Source organism: Coenobita brevimanus, chromosome 7, assembly GCF_032717465.1.
Source record: "Coenobita brevimanus isolate Jiangsu-jjx chromosome 7, ASM3271746v2, whole genome shotgun sequence".
NCBI classification, from domain to species: Eukaryota; Metazoa; Arthropoda; class Malacostraca; order Decapoda; family Coenobitidae; genus Coenobita; species Coenobita brevimanus.
Genome location: NC_136960.1, coordinates 23,847,033 through 23,868,360, shown reverse-complemented (window position 1 = coordinate 23,868,360; position 21,328 = coordinate 23,847,033).

Here is a 21,328-nt window from a genome sequence, read left to right as displayed (position 1 = left end):
GTAAGGCTGAGAGGAAGACCACGAATAGGATGGATGGACAGTGTGAAGAGAGCACTGGATGCGAGAGAGATGTCTGTTGAGCAAGGAAGAGAGGCTGTGCGTGACAGAAATAAATGGAGAGAAATTGTGAATGAATAAGTGATGACGCAGCCCTGAGGGGATATTCTCCCGCATTTGGTCTGATCAGCTACTCAGGTCAGGTGCGGGTAAGGGGATGGGTCTGTTATGATGTGGCAGGGGTAAACCAGCTCTGCTGTCGGGCCCTGCTGCAGATGTCACTGATTGCATTGCGCAGTTGACCCTTGTGCGGCGTGGTGCGGTGAGGATCTGTCCGTTCTCCCCTTGGGGCTAAGATGCGAATGAATGTGTTTGAATGGATGAGTAAATGGGGAGTGTGTCGTCCTGTCTCGACTACCTCCCTTTCCTTGGGGGAAGCAGCCTAGGTATATAGATAGATAGATTCATACTGGCATCTATTTTCGCACTGGTCACACAATTAGGGCGTCTCTTTCTCACACATATGGTATTTTATGAGGCGTCTATTTTACACAAGAGTCTTTCATCGCTACATCACCTACTTATATGCTAACACTGTCTTTGAATCAGGACTGTGTACACAGACTGGCGTCTATTTTTGCACTGGCCACATATATATATATATGGCATCTGTTTCGCACGTGTATGGTAATTTAAGAGGCGTCTGTTTCGCACAAACCACACTATTTAGGCGTCTTTTTTTTTTTTTTTTCACAACATGACTGATTTATACACTAACACTGTCTCCAAATTATGCACTTATGTGAAATCAGATGTCCTTCTCACTTTATACATACCTATTGCGTCTCTGTCGCACACACATTGTCTATAAGTTGAGGAGTATGTGGAACTCCTTGGTACATGGGATTGGGCATAATCTCATGTTACACTCCTGGCACATGTTTCTGGGGCCTGATTATACTGCGCTGGCACACATAACACATCTGCTGCGGTTTCTTCGTACGTGACACGACCTTGGGAAAGTGGCTTAGCATCAGGCAGAGTAATTGGTCCCCGGGGGCTCGGGTGTGGTCTTGGGCATGGTAGGCAAACAGCTCCAGGCACAGATCGTTGATGAATTGTTGGAAGCTTTCTTCAGTGCCCGTGACATGGCCATGGAGGAAGTGTGCGTTGAGGATGCTGATGTTGAGGAGGCGGAGGAACAGCTTCTTGTACCACCTCATCATTGCTCTTGCACACCTGATGCTTGAGATCATGACATCAGACAGGTCCACATGCCACATGTTGATGCTGTAGTCAAAGACTGTCTCAAGATTCCAGATGTAGACTTTCCTTTCGTGCTGGTGATCGCTAGGCATGGTCTTGTGAACAACTGGGCGGTGTACCTGTCGAGAGGAGGTTTACTACCCTGTCATGGTACCAGGTAGAGGTGAGGTTGTTGTTTGTCTGGTAAAAAACAACTTCATCTCCAACTTCCTCCCCAGCCATGGCCGGATTTACCTTTTTGTGGGCCCCAGGCTAAACTCATCAGTGGGCCACCAAATTTATAGAAATTTTGCATGTTTCATTAATCAATATATATATATATATATATATATATATATATATATATATATATATATATATATATATATATATATATATATATATATATACTGTATATATATATATATATATATATATATATATATATATATATATATATATATATATTGTTACGGAACAGAGACTAAAATCACTACTGTCCCGCAAAGTTCCAGGTTCAAAACAAAAGAGTTAGGTAAAATTACATGTTAAAGTTTAATACTCAAACTATTATTAATAATGGCTGACACCTAAAACACATGAATCACAAAAACCTCACTAGGCCTACGAATTAACACCTTATGCTATAGTGTACAAGAAAAAATGTAATAACACTTATACTCAAATTACACAGCAGCTAGATGGGTGGAGACTTCCTGAGCACTCACAAAAATAATAACAACTGTACAGGGGAGGACACAGATGTGAGCAAAATGAGGAGTAGATCTAAGTGGCAATTAATGCAGAGACTGAGCTCATTATATAGGGGCCGGCAGAGCTTGATACAACTTGTAAGAAGGATGCGCAAATGAAGCCATAGGGGACAAAGAGTTGACAATCCTGCTCTGAACAACAGAAAGAACGACTTACTCTACTATAAGGGAGGAGGGGGGGAGTGAGGTAGAACATGCACTATGGAAGCCACGAGGCGAATCGTGATCAAACATGCAGCATACTGTACGTTAGAATTATACAAAGGATGATGAAATTATAGGCTATGTAACACCTCCCCACAAAGAAAAAGAAATTTACAAAGGAAATTTCTTATTATTCTAAAACAATCTGTCTAAAGTCTAGATAAGCAATCTGCAATAACATTTTCTTTCCCCTTGACATGCTGTATGTCTAATGAATACTCTTGAAGAAGTAGACTCCATCTTGCCAATCTCTGATTTTTATCTTTAAACTTAATAAGGAATTTCAGTGGGTTATGATTGGTATAAATGACTATGGGGTCAAAACCAGAACACAAATAAAATGAAAAATGCTGTAAACCCAAAATCAAAGCCAAAAGCTCTTTCTCAATAGCTGAGTAGTTCTTTTGAGGTGGAGTGAACTTCTTACTGTAATAAGATACAGGGTGTTCAATACCCTGATCATCCTCTTGCAGCAAAACAGCCCCAGCTCCTGTATCACTTGCGTCAACAGCCATCTTCAAAGGCTTAGCAAAGTTTGGAGTAGCGAGCACTGCCTGACTTAATAGGATAGCTTTAAGTTTACTGAAAGAGGATTCACAGTTATCGGTCCAGACAAATTTAACTCCCTTTTTCAGTAGGTCTGTAACTGGTGATACAAGAATTGAAAAGTTAAGAACAAATCTCCTGTAATAACCTACCATTCCCAAAAATCTTTGTAGCTCTTTCCTACTTTTAGGTCTGGGAAGATCACTTATAACCTGAACCTTAGCTCCTGGTGGTGCAACGTGTCCATCACCAATTACGTACCCAAGGTACTGAACTTTAGCTTGACCAAACTCACACTTTGATAAATGAGCTACAAGATTAGCCTGAACGAAACGCTCAAGAAATTTACTGACATGGCATAGGTGATCCTTCCAGTTGTCACTGAAGATTAATACATCATCAATATAAACAACACACCCTGCCAAACCCTCTGTTACAACATTCATGAGCTTCTGAAAAGTGGCTGGTGCATTCTTCATACCATATGGCATTACAGAACATGCAAAAGTCTTTCCTAGTGTTACAAAACATGAGATCTCCCTAGCACGTTCAGTCATAGGTACTTGCCAGTATCCCTTTAACAAATCAAACTTACTTATGTACCTAGCCTTTCCGATCTTCTCTATGCAATCTTCCACACGAGGGAGAGGGTAAGTGTCTATTTTGGTTATCTGATTAACACGTCTGTAGTTGATGCAAAGCCGCTGTGACCCACCTGGCTTAGGGACTAGAGTGACAGGAGAACTCCACTCGCTATGACAGGGCTCAATCATCTTGTGGTCCAACAGGTAGCCAAGCTCCTTCTGGATGAGAGGAACTTTCACTGGGTTCACACGGTAAGGAGGCAGTTTAATTGGCTTTGCGTCTCCAACATCGACATCATGCATCAACACAGTGGTTCTTCCTGGAGTGGCACGGAACACTTGCGGGTACTCCTGCAGTAATGCCGAAAACTCCTGCCTTTCCTCGGGAGCTAGATGAGAAAGCTTAGTCTGGAGATCATTCATGATATCAGGATTCTTTCCCAAACTATCACTCAGGCTCATGCTGCATGGGAGAACTTCACTTGCAGACTCGGGTGGAACAGCTACAGTGCAGACTGGGTTATTTTCGTCCCACCTATGATATAACTTTAGCATGTTGATGTGACAAAGTTGTTTGTTCTTTCTACGATCTGGTGTGGCGATGACATAGTTGACATCACTGAGTTTTTTCTCCACGAAATAAGGACCACTAAACTTGGCTTGAAGAGGTTGCCCATGCACCGGTAGCAGAATCAAAACCTGATCTCCTGGCTGAAAGTGGCGTAACCTGGACTTCTTATCATACCAAGTCTTCATCTTCTCCTGAGCAGCTCCTAAATTCTCTCTCGCCAGCTGTAAAGCAGTGGACAGCCGTTCTTTGAACTTCATCACATACTCCAGCAGGTTGACGTCATCTTCCTCCGACAGCCAGCATTCCTTGAGTAACTTAAGGGGTCCTCTTACTTCATGGCCAAACAGTAGTTCAAAGGGTGAGAAGCCCAGTGATTCATTTGGAGATTCTCTTGCGGCAAATACAACGAATGGAAGACCTTTATCCCAGTCTTTCTGATGTTCCAAACAGTATTTCTTGAGCATCGATTTGAGTGTTTGATGATATCTCTCCAACGCTCCTTGGGTCTGGGAATGGTAAGCTGAAGACGTGATCTGGGTGACGCCCAACTCATTCAGAGAGTGCTTGAAAACATTTGACATGAAATTACTTCCCCTGTCTGACTGTACCTCCTTGGGCAGACCAATCTTTGTGAAGAACCCTAGCATTTCCTTAACCACGTTCTTTGCTGAGATATTTCTAAGTGGAATGGCTTCAGGATAACTAGTAGCCATATCAATTGGGGTCAACACATAAGAAAATCCTGAAGAAGTCTTAGGAAGAGGGCCCACAATATCCACCAACACACGGGTGAATGGCGCCTCAAAAGGAGGAATGGGAACTAGAGGTGCAACCTTTTCGGTCTGATTACACTTCCTCACAACTTGACAGGTGTGACAAGACTTACAATACCAGGAAACATCCCTGAAGATACCTGGCCAGTAGAAGTGTTTCAAAATGCGTGCCACAGTCTTCCTCACTCCAAGGTGTCCTACCAAACTGGAATCATGAGCCACTCTGATGATATCCTGCTTACAAACACGAGGGATGACAACTTGATGTACAACCTCCCATTCACAGTCAGCTGATGCTGTTGGCGGTCTGCACTTCCTCATAAGTACTCCTGACTTTATATAATAACAAGTAGAAGCACCAGCTGACTCTTCCTCACTGCAAGCAGAGTTAGCTAGACCTTTCAACTCAGGGTCAGCAACCTGCAACTCAACCAACTCTTGACGAGACAAATTATCAACACTACGGGGTACTGCCTCATCTGGTGAGTGGTCCAAATTAGCAAGAAAAGTGTCAGCTAGGATAACATCATCATCATCATTATCCTCTAAGTCACCAGTAACTTTAGACTTAGCCCTAGTGACAGCACATGCAGAGAACACATCAGGGACATCACAATCCTGGGTCGCAGCCACTGGCTCACTATACAACTGAGGAGCTGGACACACTTGACTTCCACAAATATCATTTCCAAGTAAGAAAGTTGCACCTGACATTGGGAGTGTCTCAACCAACCCAACCATAACGGAACCATTAACAAAACCAGACTCTAAATTCACTCTGCACAGAGGGACAGAGAAATAATTCTTCCCTACACCTTGTAAGATTACAGTTTCATCAGAGGAATTAACTTTAGAGCCTAGAACACTGGTCAGCATAAGGGATTGGCAAGCACCTGTATCACGATATAATTTAACTAATTTCCTGCTATTACTGTCCAGAGGACTGACAAAACCATCAGACAGGAAATTAGCACATAAACTCATGAGAGTGTCACCCACGTTACTGCTCAAAAGAGAAGCTTCATCATGAGAATTTAATTTACCCCTCAAAGCAGGTTCAGTTAACTCAGTTAAAGAATTCTGGGAACTCTCAAGGGTGGACACTAGACCAATTAACTGAATATTTAAAGACTCCTTTTTGTTCACATCACGCTGTCTCCTGAAACATTTCTCCGTAGTATGACCAAGCTTACTACAATAAGTACATTTACTTTTCTGAAATCTAGAGGTGGAGCTGGTATTTACTTCCTGAGAAACATCATCTTTATTCTCTTTCCTGTTACCTGTACTCTGAGTAGAGGCAACGTACTTGCTCTTAGCTTTCCTCTTTTTTTAGAATATCTCTTGTGAGTCAGAACATATTCATCAGCTAAAACTGCAGCATCAGATAAATTATCTATTCTTTTCTCATCAAGATATAGGCTTACATCTTTATTAATACACCTTTTGAAGTCCTCCAGCAAAATCATCTGCTTAAATTTGTCAAAATCAGAATCCACATTCTTAGAATTTAACCACTGCTCTAACAGATCTTCTTTGATTTTTGCATACTCAACATGGGATTGCTTATCTTGCTTATAAGTTGTCCTAAATTTTACTCTATAGGCTTCAGGAACAAGCTCATAGGCCTTAAGAAACAAGCTCTTAACTACATCATAATTATCAGATTGATCCTGAGGCAAAGATGCATAAGTTACTTGAGCTTTACCGGTGAGAACAGTTTGAAGGAGTACTGGCCAATACTTTTTGGGCCAATTAAAACCTGTAGCTACCCTCTCAAACAACTGAAAATACTTTGTTAAATCAGATTCATTAAAAGGAGGGACAAGTTTAACATTTTTAGCCACATCAAAATCATCAGAGCTAGATGATCCAGTTCCAACTTGTTTCGTGCGATACTCAAGGTCTGCCTGAATCCTGGCAAGTTCAACTTGTGCCTGAAACTCAGCCTCCTTAGCACGGGCCTCCTGCAGAGCTATCTGTAACTTAGCTATTTCAATCTGCGTTTGCTCATCTGGAGGAGTTAGATTAAACAAGCTTTCATTAATCATGTCAACAATTTGATCTTTAGAATGATGAGAGCAAACAGCAATTCCCAATTGTTGAGCAACAAGCTTAAGTTCATTCTTTGTTCTGTTTTCTACATCACACACTGTTTGCACATTTGACAAAAAATCTTTGGCTTCATCAAGAGTAGTAATAGTAGACATCATGAATAAATCACAGTCACAAAATATCAAGCAATATCCTTATGATAATATCCTGAATATCCTGATAAGAGGTCGCCAAATTTATGTTATGGAACAGAGACTAAAATCACTACTGTCCCGCAAAGTTCCAGGTTCAAAACAAAAGAGTTAGGTAAAATTACAAGTTAAAGTTTAATGCTCAAACTATTATTAATAAAGGCTGACACCTAAAACACATGAATCACAAAAACCTCACTAGGCCTACGAATTAACACCTTATGCTATAGTGTACAAGAAAAAATGTAATAACACTTATACTCAAATTACACAGCAGCTAGATGGTTGGAGACTTCCTGAGCACTCACAAAAATAATAACAACTGTACAGGGGAGGACAGAGATGTGCCCAAAATGAGGAGTAGATCTAAGTGGCAATTAATGCAGAGACTGAGCTCATTATATAGGGGCCGGCAGAGCTTGATACAACTTGTAAGAAGGACGCGCAAATGAAGCCATAGGAGACAAAGAGTTGACAATCCTGCCCTGAACAACAGAAAGAACGACTTACTCTACTATAAGGGAGGAGCGGGGGAGTGAGGTAGAACACGCACTATGGAAGCCACGAGGCGAATCGTGATCAAACATGCAGCATACTGTACGTTAGAATTATACAAAGGATGATGAAATCATAGGCTATGTAACAATATATATATATATATATATATATATATATATATAACTGAAGACCAGGACAAGGAGACAATGGACTGGGGCCATGTTCATGATTTATTTCAGTGACGTTTCGAGGAAATCCAACCTCATCATCAGACACAACTAAAATACATAAAATGAATTAGAAAATGAAGTGTCACCAAAACCTCATTCACAAATTTATAATACCAATACAAAGTAAATTAAAATATGAAGTAGCAAAAAAAAAAAAAAAAAAAAAATCATTCACAAAATTACTAAAATCTAACTTACACACGTCTACACCATGGCAACTACAGACAGCAACTGCTCAGTAGACGAAAGTCTATGGAAAAGTAAACATGGTTGAGCTGTATGAGACGGCTGAATCGAATCACAATAAGTCAGTGGGTAAATAATTTAATAGAAGAATCATAGGTATTCAGTGAAAGCTTTAAGTCATTTATAAATATTGATTACGCTATTGTAAGACTAGTTTTATCATTTTTTGTCATTATAATCTCAAATTCATCCAGATCAAATGTATGACCCGAAACAAATGAATGTTCCCTAATTTCCGAGAAGGGAGGGTTTGAGAGTGGTAAAGTGGTTCTTTATGACAGGCCTTTGTGTTCAAACATCCTAATTTTCAGATGTCGAATAGAACTCCCAATATATCCTGCATTACAGTAGGAATAACTGAACTTGTACACAATGTTAGAGCATAAAGCTTTGGGGATTCTATCCTTATGCCTAAAAAAGGATCCAATAGTATATGAATTTTTAAAGATGAACCTAAATGAAACCTGTGGATTTACTTTGTATTGGTTTTATTAATTTGTGAATGAGGTTTTGGTGACACTTCATTTTCTAATTCATCTTATGTATTTTAGTTTTGTCTGATGTTGAGGTTGATTTCCTAAAAACGTCACTGAAATAAATCGTGAACATGGCCCCAGTCCATCGTCTCCTTGTCCTGGTCTTCAGTTTTATTTATGCCATCAGGTTCTCTACTGGATCCTCACTTGTTAATACTCTCTCTCTCTCTCTCTCTCTCTCTCTCTCTCTGTATATATATATATATATATATATATATATATATATATATATACACTGTATATACACTGTATATACACTGTATATGGCTAGTGAGGGAGTGATCGCCCTCTACCTACACAGATCAAAAGCCCTCGGGAGCAGGGGGGTGGTTGCTTTCTCAGGCAGGGGAACTCCTTGAGAGTGAAATGGCTGGGAAGCATGCCGGCACGTGACTGGCTACAGCATAGCTGGGTCTTTCGGGTGTGGGCAGTCAGGCAAGTTAGCTGCCTACTGCGACTGCAACACATTGGCGAGGTGTTCAGGAAGTTAGCCAAAGAAACCTTGATGGACTCTGAAAGAACAATAATGGCCCCCAGTCCCGTGCAGCCCTTAAATGGGCAGGGGGTGCTAAGAATCTCACGGTTGCCTCAATTACAATCTAATTCCTTTGTTAATGCAAAAAATACAATTAAAATTGGTAACTGGAATGTGAGAACGCTAAATCATGACGGTAAAATCGATGAGTTAGTGAAGGTTTTTCAAAATTACGGACTTGATATTTGTGCTCTGACAGAAACTAGATTAACTGGAGTCGATAAGTTGGATTTGGAGGATGGTATACGTTTATTGATATCTGGCCGACAGGACGGAATGCATTATCAGGGAGTAGGATTGTTGCTGGGTTGTAAGGCAAATAAGGCTTTATGTGAGTGGGATCCTATAGATGAGCGATTGTTATACGCACGGTTTAAATCAAATCATGACAACATCAGTCGGTTTGTGTGTTATGCACCTACTAATGATGCACTCGATGAAAGGAAAGACACATTTTATGAAAAGTTGCAAGAAGGAGTAGGAAGGGTACCTAGACATGATGTTTTGATCTGCGTTGGAGACTTTAATGCAGTAATGGGCTGTTCAAATGAGGGATTTGAGGCATGTATGGGTAAGATGGGAGTTGGTAGTAGGATGAGTGAAAACGGAGTGAGGTTTGGAAGCTTCTGTCTAGCAAATGACTTAGTCATCGGGGGCACACTCTTTCAGCATTTCAGTATACACAAGACAACTTGGGTGTCGCCGTGTGGAAAATATAAAAATCAGATTGATCACATCGCTATCAGTAGGAGGCATAGAAGTTCTCTGCTAGATGTTCATGTTAAATGGGGAGCGGATATTGGTAGTGACCATCAACTCAGCATTGCAAAAATAAGGTTTAAACTTAAAAATCAGAAGAAGGAAAAATCTTGTGTTGGTAGATACGATATTGTTAAGCTTAGAAGGGAAGGAGAAGAAAAGGAGGAATTCAGATTAGAATGCAGAAATAGGTTTTTGGTGTTGGAAACGTTGGAAGAGGGGGAGAGAAGTGTAGATGAGATGTGGGAGGATGTGAACAAAGTTTTGCATGAGACTGCTGAATGTACGATTGGAAGGAGACATAGATTCAGGAGAAAGAAATGGATATCAGAGGAAACGTGGGATATGATAAAAAAGAGAGGTGAGGCTAAATTGAGGAGTGAGATGCAATACATTGATGAACGAGAGATTGAATTAGCAAGAGCTGCGTACTGGAGTTTGAATTCAGAAGTAAGAAGGTTAGCTAGGAGAGATAAAAGAAGATGTGTGGATGAAAAGGTTGCAGAGACTGAAATCTTAATAAACAAAAATGATGGACAGAGTCAAAGAATAGCATATGAATCGATTAGAGAACTGAGTGGTAATGCAGGTAAACGCAAGGAAATACCAGTTAGAGACAGGGAAGGAAATTTATTGACAAAAGATGGAGATATTAAAAATAGATGGAAAGAGCATTTTGAGACAGTTCTTAATAGACCAATACCACCAGAAGAGGATATACCGTCTGCCCAGGAAGATTTACATATAGAAACAGGAGAGTTGAGGCTTGCAGAAGTGGAGAAAGCAGTAAAACAGTTAAAGAATAATAAGGCACCAGGGGAGGATGGTTTATTTCCGGAAATGTTTAAAGTGGAGGGGGATAGATTAATAATGATCTTGACCAAGCTATTCAATAAGATATGGGTGACGGGGTTACTACCATCAGTTTGGAAGAATGGTGTAATTGTTAAAGTTCCGAAGAAGGGAGACCTGAGTGAATGTGGTAATTGGAGGGGAATCTCTTTGTCACCGATAGCTTTGAAAGTTTTCAGTAGAGTGTTGTTAATTAGGTTGGAGCCGGTGGTTGAGGGTATTCTGAGGGATGAACAGGCTGGTTTTAGAAAGGGACGTGGTTGCAATGATCAGATCTTTATAGTTAGGCATTTGATGCAGCAAGTTAATGAAATGAGAGTACCGTTAAGTCTTTGTTTTGTTGATTTTGAAAAGGCTTTTGATAGTGTTTCGAGAGAGACTATGGGGAAGATCATGAGACATTATGGAATACCAGAGGAGTTTGTGAGGGTCATTATGAACATGCATGAGGACACATTTTGTAAAGTGATGGTTGATGGTTGTCTGAGTGATTTGTTTGAAGTCAAGTCCGGAGTAATTCAAGGTGGTGTTCTATCGCCTTTACTATTTATATTGGTCATTGATTACATTATGAAACGCGTTGGAACAGAAACCGGTGCAGGTATACTTTGGGGAGAGAACAGGAAACTTTTGGATTTAGATTATGCAGATGATATAGTTTTGATTTGTGATGGGCCAGAAGAGATGCAGAGAGTGTTGGACTGTTTGGTGAGTGAAGGTCGCAAGGTGGGTTTGGTTATTAATTGTGGAAAAACTGAAATAATCAATATGAATATGGAAAATGCGCAGGAATGTGTAATTGGAGGTATGGTTGTAAAGCAAGTTGACAGGTTTAAATATTTAGGTACTTATTTAGCCAAGGATGGTTCTTTGAACTTTGAATTCGAGGAAAGGTTAAAGAAGGCTAATCAGGCAATGGGAATGCTTAAAAATATTTGGAATAATAACAATTTTTCTGTGCATACAAAAATCAAACTTTATAAGGTAATAGTTAGGAGTATCTTAATTTATGGACACGAGTCTTGGTACAGCACAGTGACTATGGAAAATAAATTCTTGGTGTTTGAAAACAAAGCACATAGAAGAATATTAGGAGTTAAGTAGTGGGAAAGGATACCAAATAGTAGAATTAGAAAAATAACGGGAGTGCAGCCGGTCGATGAATATGTTAGGTTCTCACGATGGAAGTGGCTAGGACATGTGTATAGGAGACAGGGAATAGTACGAGGTACACACGGGTGGGTGGCACTTGGTAGGAGAGGTAGAGGAAGGCCAAAAGAGACGTGGGTGAGGACAATGAGACGGGAAGCTGGAGATGAGTGTTGGGGAGATCTTGAGGAGTTAGTACAAGATAGGATGTGGTGGTGTGAGTTCATCGAGGCCCTATGCATCCCCGAGGGTGCCACAGGAAATGATATATATATATATATATATATATATATATATATATATATATATATATATATATATATTCAACATCATCATCAGCCGTTTGAGTATCCACTGCAGGACCGGCCTAGTCCTGACCGAAGTCGGGACGATACAGCCAATGTATCTCTACCAAGTGGCTTAGGCTGTCTGCTATAGATTGTTTGTAGGGTGACAGGTGCTTGTAAGTGTAATTGAGGTGGCTTTGGATGTGTGTGTAGTCTGTGAACCAAGTGCAATTGGCCTGCACAAGCCGACTGGGTGCAAACATACTTTATTGTAAGCGACACTGGTTCAACCACAGCATCCCTTGTGTCTGCCAATGCAGTACGTGGCCGGATGAACACTCCCAAAGTTTATTACCCTGGCGGGGCGTGAATCCTGGTTCACCACTGTACGAAATGCACACTCTACCACTGTATCATAGAGGATATATATATATATATATACTGTATATATATATATATATATATATATATATATATATATATATATATATATATATATATATATATATATATATATATATATATATATTATACAGAGTGTAATGCGACATATGACAAAAAACTTACACCAATGATCTATTATGCAATTTTGGGTATATTATGTTCTATAACATGAGTTATATACCCTCTGCAGCCCCATTTCAGTACCCAGCATTCGGCTGTTTAAGTGTAAAAGTTTCGTGGCTGGCATGTGCCACTGAGTGAGAGCTTCGCAGGGCAATGGGCGATGAGTTTTATTAGCTTATACTGTATTGAACATAAAAAGCCCATATCCTATCAGTACAAACAAGTTTTAAGAGGAAATCTTACATAGTCTATTGAATCTTTAACATCGTCATGTGTTCCTGCAATTCTTTTGCATAAATCTACCGTAAATTGTGGATTAAATTCAAATTTTATGGCTTGTGAGAGAGTAGGGAGGGAGGAGAGGGGCTGGTGTGTTGTTCCCAGTTATATAATGTGTAGTTTGTAGGATATTGCTACCAGCATTATCATAACACCCACATTATTGTAATGAGTGACTAGCATCCCTTTAAGTCAGGAGTAATATTAGTATTCATTACAATTTTTCTGCTGCAAGTAAACGTTGCACCATTTTTTTCATATGATGTTGACGTGAGAACAGTGACACAGGATTGCCAATATAATGACTATGCAGCTAGACCTATTTTTTGCTTCTACCTAGTGGCACTATTAAACATCTGGCAACATGATATCTAGCTACAATCTGGACATTTTTGCCATTTTTAGGTGATATTCTTGAGATTTAATCGTATTTTCCAGCGATGTTTTGCACTGTTTACTATCTAGCGACATTCTAGCAAGTTTTCAGGACTAAACTAGCCAGATTGATTATAAGGACTTGGCAACCTTGCGTCCACTGTCATTTGAACGGGAAAATTTGCAGGCGAAGCACACACTTCAAATACTGTTCTCCGCGTTCAGCTGTTCACTGGGTTTAGCTTCTCTTGTACATCAAACAGCATGCCATATACGTATATCAATGAAGAATTTGCAGAAATCGTCTATTTTTAAGGCATCTGCGATGGTAATGCCAGTGCTGCAGAGAGGAATACAGGTGGAGATACCCAATCGTGCCACGTTTACTTGCAATGGAAAAATTTTTATAAATAATATTCTTCCTGACATAAAGTGAGGCTAATCTCCTTTTACAATAACGTTTTTCCACTGAATGAGCTGTGGGTGTTATGATAACGCTGGTAGCAATATCCTACAAACTACACAGTACATAACTGGCAACAACACACCAGCCCCTCTCCTCCCTCCCTACTCTCTTGCAAGCCATAAAATTTGAATTTAATCCTCAATTTACAGTCGATTTGTGCAAAAGAATTGCAGGAATACATGACGATGTTAAAGAATCAATAGAATACGTAAAGTTTCTTCTTAAAATGCGTTTGTACTGATACGATATAGGATTTTTATGTGCAGTACAGTATAAGCTAATAATACTTGACTCCCGTCGCCCTACCAAGCTCTCGCCCAGTGGCACATGCCAGGCATGAAACTTTTACACTTAAACAGCCGAATGCTGGGTACTGAACTGGGGTCGCAGAGAGTATATATTATAATACAAAATATACTCAAAATTGCAAGGTAGATCATTGGTGTAAGTTTTTGTCATTCGTCGCATTACACCCTGTATATATATATATATATATATATATATATATATATATATATATATATATATATATATATATATATATATACAGGGTGTAACGCGACATGACAAAAACTTACACCAATGATCTATCATGTAATTTTCAGTATATTTTGTTCTATAAACATATGATCTCTGCGACCCCAGTTCAATACCCAGCATTCGGCTGTTTTGTGTAAATGCTTTTTCTCTTGCATGTGCCATTGGGTGAGAGCTTCGCAGGGCGAGGGAGACGAGTATTATTAGCTTATACTGTACTGTACATGAAAATCCCATATCCTATCAGTAGAAACGAGTTTTAAGAAGAAACTTTACATAGTCTATTGATTCTTTAACATCAAGTCATGCATTCATGCAATTCTTTTGCACAAATCGACTGTAATTAAGGATTAAATTCAAATTTTATGGCTTGCAAGGGAGTAGGGAGAGAGGGAAGACAGGCTGGTGTGTTGTTTCCAGTTATGTAATATTTGGTTTGCAGGATGTTGTTACCAGCATTATCATAACACCCACAGTTCATTCAGTGAGAGAACATTACTGTACTGAGTGACTAACATCACTTTAAGTCAGGAGTAATATTATTATTCATTACAATTTTTCTGCTGCAAGTAAACGTGGCACCATTTTTTTTCATATGATGACGTGAGAACAGTGATACAGGATTGCTAATGTAACGACTATGCAGGTAGACCTATTTTTTTGCTTCTACTTGCGGCACTAACATCTGGCAACATGATATCTAGCTACTTTCTGGAGATTTTTGCCATTTTTAGGTGATATTCTAAATATTTTATCGTATTTTCTAACGATGTTTTGCAATGTTTATTATCTAGCGACATTCTAGCAAGTTTTCGGGACTAAACTAGCGAGATTGATGAGAAGGACCTGGCAGCCCTGCGTCCAGTCATTTGAACGGGAACATTTGCAGGGGAGCCACACACTTCAAATACTGTTCTCCGCGTTCTGTTGTTCACCAGGTTCAGCTTCACTTGTTCATGAAACAGCATGTACAGCAATGAAGAATATTCAGATATTGTGTATTTTTTTACAGATTCTGCGATGGTAATGCCAGTCTGCAGAGAGGAACACAGGTGGAGATACCCAATGGTGCCACGTTTACTTGCAGCAGAAAAATTGTGATAAGTAAAATTCTTCTTGACTTAAAGTGAGGCTAATCTCCCTTTAGAATAACGTTCTTTCATTGAATGAGCTGTGGGTGTTATGATAATGTTGGTAGCAACATCCTACAAACCAAATATTACATAACTGGAAACAACACACCAGCCTGTCCTCTATCCCTACCTTCTCCCTTGCAAGCCATAAGATTTGAATTTAATCCTTAATTACAGTCGATTTGTGCAAAAGAATTACATGAATGCATGACTTGATGTTAAAAAATCAATAGACTACGTAAAGTTTCTTCGTAAAACTCGTGTCTACTGATAGGATATGGGATTTTCATGTTCAGTACAGTATAAGCTAATAATACTCGTCTCCATCGCCCTGCGAAGCTCTCACTCAATGGCACATGCAAGAGACAAAGCTTTTACACAAAACAGCCGAATGCTGGGTACTAAACTGGGGTCGCAGAGAGCATATGTTTATAGAACAAAATATACTCAAAATTACATGATAGATCATTGATGTAAGTTTTTGTCATACGTCGCGTTACACCCTGTATATATATATATATATATATATATATATATATATATATATATATATATATATATATATATATATATATATATATATTAATCATTTTGCAGTGGCCAAATGTCATCAAATATTACATGTCATAATAGATTGTAAGAAAAAAAATTCAACACAATGTAACACATCATTACTTTTAATAAACTTAGTTCTATATTATGTATATCTTTTACAAGGGAGTACCATAATGAAGAAATACAATTAACCTGAAGTATAACTAATTTTGCAAGCACATGAAGTACAGCAAACTGTGAATTTCAAAATAACTTCTTTCCTACTTTTTTCATGGAAAATTTGTCAATGATACTGTTTGTGTCAATCCAAATTTCATCAAATATTACATAATATCATATTATAATGTAAGAAATAATAATTTCAACACAAGGTAACACATTACTTTTAATTAAATTAGTTCTACATCATTTACTGTACATCTTATATATGGGGATTATGAAAGAAATACAATTAACTTGAAGCATAATCAATTTTGCAAGCACTTGAAGTACAGCAAACTGTGTGAATTTCAAAATAACCTCTTTCTACTTTATTTTTTTCATGGAAAATTTTTCTATGATATTGGTTGTGTCAAGCCAAATGTCAAATATTACATAATATCATAATATTATAATGTAAGAATAAAAATTTCAACACAATGTAACATATCATTACTTTTAATCAGATTAGTTCTATATCATGTACATCTTATATATGAGAATAATGAAAGAAATGCAATTAACTTACAGCATCATCAGTTTTCCAAGCACATGAAGTACAGCAAACTGTGTGAAATTCAAAATAATTTCTACTTTCTTTTCCACGGATAATTTGTCAGTGATACTGTATCAAGGGATACTATGTCAAGGGATTGTAGGAGGCCAGATTCAATGCATAATAATGAAAGTGAGTTTAAACAGGTTTGTCCCATGGTAGACCTCAGGTGATTTTTCGCCCTATATAGTGTAGAGAGAGACCTCCCTCCTTCACAATTTGTAATGGGGATGGTAAGGGAAATTCTTACCAAGATACTAATGTTCGGACAGGCAGTTGTCAAAATACCATTTTGGACCTCAGCAAAGTGGAGATGTTTGTCACTGACCTGCCAGATTCGGAAGATAAAATGTCTTTAAATTGCAAAAACTCATCTAGAACAGATGCTTCCAGGTCACTGGAATAGGTACTGATAACCAATTCCAGTTGGGCTTTGAGATCATCATATTTCATATTGCCATACGTTAAGAAGCTAAACAGCTTCTTTAGTTCTGAGTAGGCTTTCACTCTCTGCTCTAATTCAGCGTTTCTTAACCTTTTCCGACCTCAGCACCCGCCCTGTCATCAGGTCTCAGTCCAGCACCCCTTTAAATCAGGTTACTGGGACTGCAGTTGCTACACGACTGCAGGGTTAAAGTGAAGTGAAGTACTGCCTGACAGTTTATTTTATACATTCTCAAATTTAAAAAAGTCAAGGTTGCCAATACTGAGCAAAGCCAATAAGAAAAAAATAATAATACAGAAATTCCCAGCACCCCCTAAAATTTATTTCAGCACCCCCGGGGGTGCTAGCACCCCAGATTAAGAAACGTTGCTCTAATTCATCCCTAAGGCAAGTGTAGAAATTGACCACCTAGAACTTCTCACGTGGATCAAGTTGAGTTTCCAACTGATTCATCAAAGAAATGATTTCTCGTTTTTGTTCATTTTGTTGTCTCTGCATGGACAGGCTTAGCAAAATCCCTAGCCTGATCTTTTATTTCATCCAACTGACTCTGTCTCATTTCTGAGATGGAGATCAAACTCTCATACAGTTTCACAACTAACAGAAGGTCGGTCTCAACTTCTGAAGTGATATGCTGGTGGCATTAATCCTTGTTAAGATTTTATACCATAATACAGTAAGAAGTGATGTTTCAAATGCTTCCATTTGTTTTATGAGGCCTTCCCCTTCAAGCTTTGTAGCCACAGTTTGTCTACTGTCAGAACATAAGTTCTCCAGTGTTGTAAAAACACTGCTTTAACCCGTCACGTCCCGACTACTTTTGCACCTCTGACACCCCTCAGTCCCGACCACTTTTGGAAAAAAAAATTTTTGGTTAAAATTTCCACTTATGTTGAGAAACAAAGGAATATCACAAAGAAAGTGCTTACCGTGGTCTGCAACTGGTCAGAACAGGTGAGGTTCCCCGCGCCAGGTATTGTATTCTATCATAGAGGTGTGAGGAGCTCATGTTTTCTATGGTAGGTAATTTTGGGAGAAACAACAAACAACACCCCTACACATATTGAATTTGAACTAATAAACAATAAGAATAACAATATAATGAATTTCAATGACATATACATGAAAATTAAGCATTGTACCTTCACGCGAGCATAGCGAGTTTGGTCCGATTGGTAAAACGCTATGTGCTAAGTTTCTTGTTTCAGTCAACATATCATTTTTTCTACTCGTATACTACTGTTTCAATGCCATTTTACTATTTTGTACTGTATGTAAATGTTTTCAGCTGTTTTCATTCATTACGATGACATGTAGCATAAGTATAGCGCACATATGCATACTCAGCGCACTCGCTACGACTCGTATTTCAACAAACAACATTGTTTTATCACTTTCATAATATTTTCTTCTTTACATTGAACCTTTCCTCCACCACTATAAACGTTTTCAATTATTTATATTCATTATAAGGGCATTTAGCGAAATGCTAGTGCATAATCTCGTAGCAAGAACACTAACACTCGTGTTTCCACTTTTACTTTATTTCTTCAATCACAATATACTTTACCACTTACATTACACCCATTTACACCCTATTCTGCACTATACATATTTACTGACCTTATTTATTCTAGTGAGCGTCAGAATATCGCATGAAAATACCCTCGCAATGAATGTTTCGACCAACATAATACTCATATTCTTACATACTAATATTCCACTTATATTATACCCGTGTTCACTTGTAGACTCCTATTTACATATTTATGGGCCTTATTTATTCCACTGAGCGTCTGAATATCGCATCAAAATACCCTCGCAAGGTATGTTTCCACTTATATAATATTCATACACTTACATAATTTTCCACTTATATTACACCCGTTTTCACATCCATACTACTATTTACAGGTCTATGGGCCTTATAATTACACTGAGCGTCTGTTTGTCGCATTTATATCAGAGTATCAGCATCCTATCGCATTCACACCTTATCAGAAGTGCAGGAGCGTGTGAAAGTCACTGAAACATGGGTAAATACACAGACCCACGTCACACTGAACGCACTCATAGCAGGTGTCCTTTCTCTGAGTGGTGGGTCTCACGCGGGAATTGCTACACACGTGATATCTGCGTTGGGGCCTAGGTCTATTTGCTAGGGGAGGTATGGGAGTGGGGAAATGTCGGGCGGATAATCTTAGGGGAGGGTGGGCACCTGGGGTTGTGCGGGTGCGGTGTTCGGGCCTTTCAACCGCATATCTTGCAACAGTCTCTCGTGTCAGCTCCCTCACAAACCCTTCAAAGGTTTCCTGAACTCCTGTTGTCATGGCATGAAGGTGGTGGCAATTCAGGGCAGCAATGTCAAGCAGGTGAAAGAATAGTTTTTTGTACCACTTCATCGTGGTCCTGGCACACTCGACAGTTGATATCATGGAGTCTGACTGGTCCACCAGGCGCATGTTGATATTATAATCAAGCACACACTCAGATTTCCATACGTGGTGCCTGTTCTCGCTACGATAATCTACCGACTCTGTATGATGCATCAAGGGGCAGTGAACCGTGGACAAGAGGCGGAATTCTCTTGTGGTTCTACACAGTTGCAAGGATATTGTTTGCCTGGAAGAAGACAACCTCATTCCTGTCAAGTTTCCGCCCCACCTTGACCATGTGACGCCAGTTCACCTTGATGGTCCCACATATCCCCGTGTCATGCTTGTGTAGATATCGAGCGAGAAGAGGGCTAGTGTACCAATTGTCAAGGTAAAGGACGTGACCACAATGAAGATAGTCTTCTATCATTGTCTTTACCACTGCTCCCGACAGACCAATACTCCGATCTTCTATTATGTCCGTCTGTGCACCGGTGTACAAGACTATGTCTTGCACATACCCAGTCCTGCAGTCACACATAACAAAGATCTTGAACCCAAAACGGTGCCTTTTGCTGGGTATGTACTGCCGAAATGAAATATTGCCTCTCCACAACACGAGACTCTCGTCTATGACGAGGTCTCTACAGGGATAAAATGAGGAACGGAATGTCTGCCTTAGATGATCAAAAACCAACCTACTTCGCCTCATCTTATCTGTGTCATTAGCATTTGCAGGATCATCAGCATCATAGAAATGGAGGCGGCTTAGAATTTGCTGAAACCGATTACGGCTTATTACTTGGCCAAATATTGGTGTAAGCAAAATAGGGTTCCTTGACCAGTATGCAGGAATTCGGTTCTTTCGTACAATACCCATCAAAAGTACCAAGGCCAAAAACAAAAACATTTCTGCAAGGGAGACTGGTTAATCATAGAGGATAGAATGCTTGCTCCTTGTCCCCTGTCTTTCACTCTCACGCCACTGGCTGTTAGTGAACCTGTTTGATCCACTATTTCCTCCACAAAAGCCTCACTGAAGAAAAGGTGGAAAAAATCCAGCATGGTTGAATTAGGGTGAATACCGGGAGCAATGCATCCAGCATGCCCCTGCTCAGTGAATGGGTGAATGAGGGGAGTAAAATCACTTCCATCCTCCCAATTCCAAGACACAAAATCCTCGTCCCGATCATCCCCATCCTCGCCTTCATCAGGGTGGGGAGATGATGGTGGGGGAGGTTGGGGAGGAGGAGTGTGTAGGGCTTCCCGACTCACACTCCTTTTCCCTCTGCCTTTACCTTTCCCCGTTCCCTTACCCTTACGACCTTGGGGAACATCAGGGGGCTGTGGGGAGGAAGCCCGGGAATATTGGGGAGCATAAGACGTGCTGGGGAGTGGCTACTCCTCACCTCCCTGCTCCAATACCACACCACGTGACTCACCACCCACCCTCACTGCCCCAAGTGATAAGCCCCGCCGCCTCACACCACCACGTGACTCACTCCCGCCACTCTCACTTTCCACACTCCTCCCAACACTTTCCCTTTCACTCCCCACTCCCTCAACGCCACTTCCACCATCCCCAAACAAAACACTAGGCCCATACCTGTTAGAACGATGTGGTGTGTGCTCTGGGCCGCGATGAGTAATAACCTCATGGCCGTACCACGTGGCAGCACGTCCCACGGCTATGTCCTCATCCTCGAAATTGGGCTCCACGTCACGTAGGGGCTGGCTAGAGGATCTTGCGTGTTGTTTTTGTGCAGCCTGACCCTCTCCTGCAGCACAATAAGTCACGTACCACTGCTTCC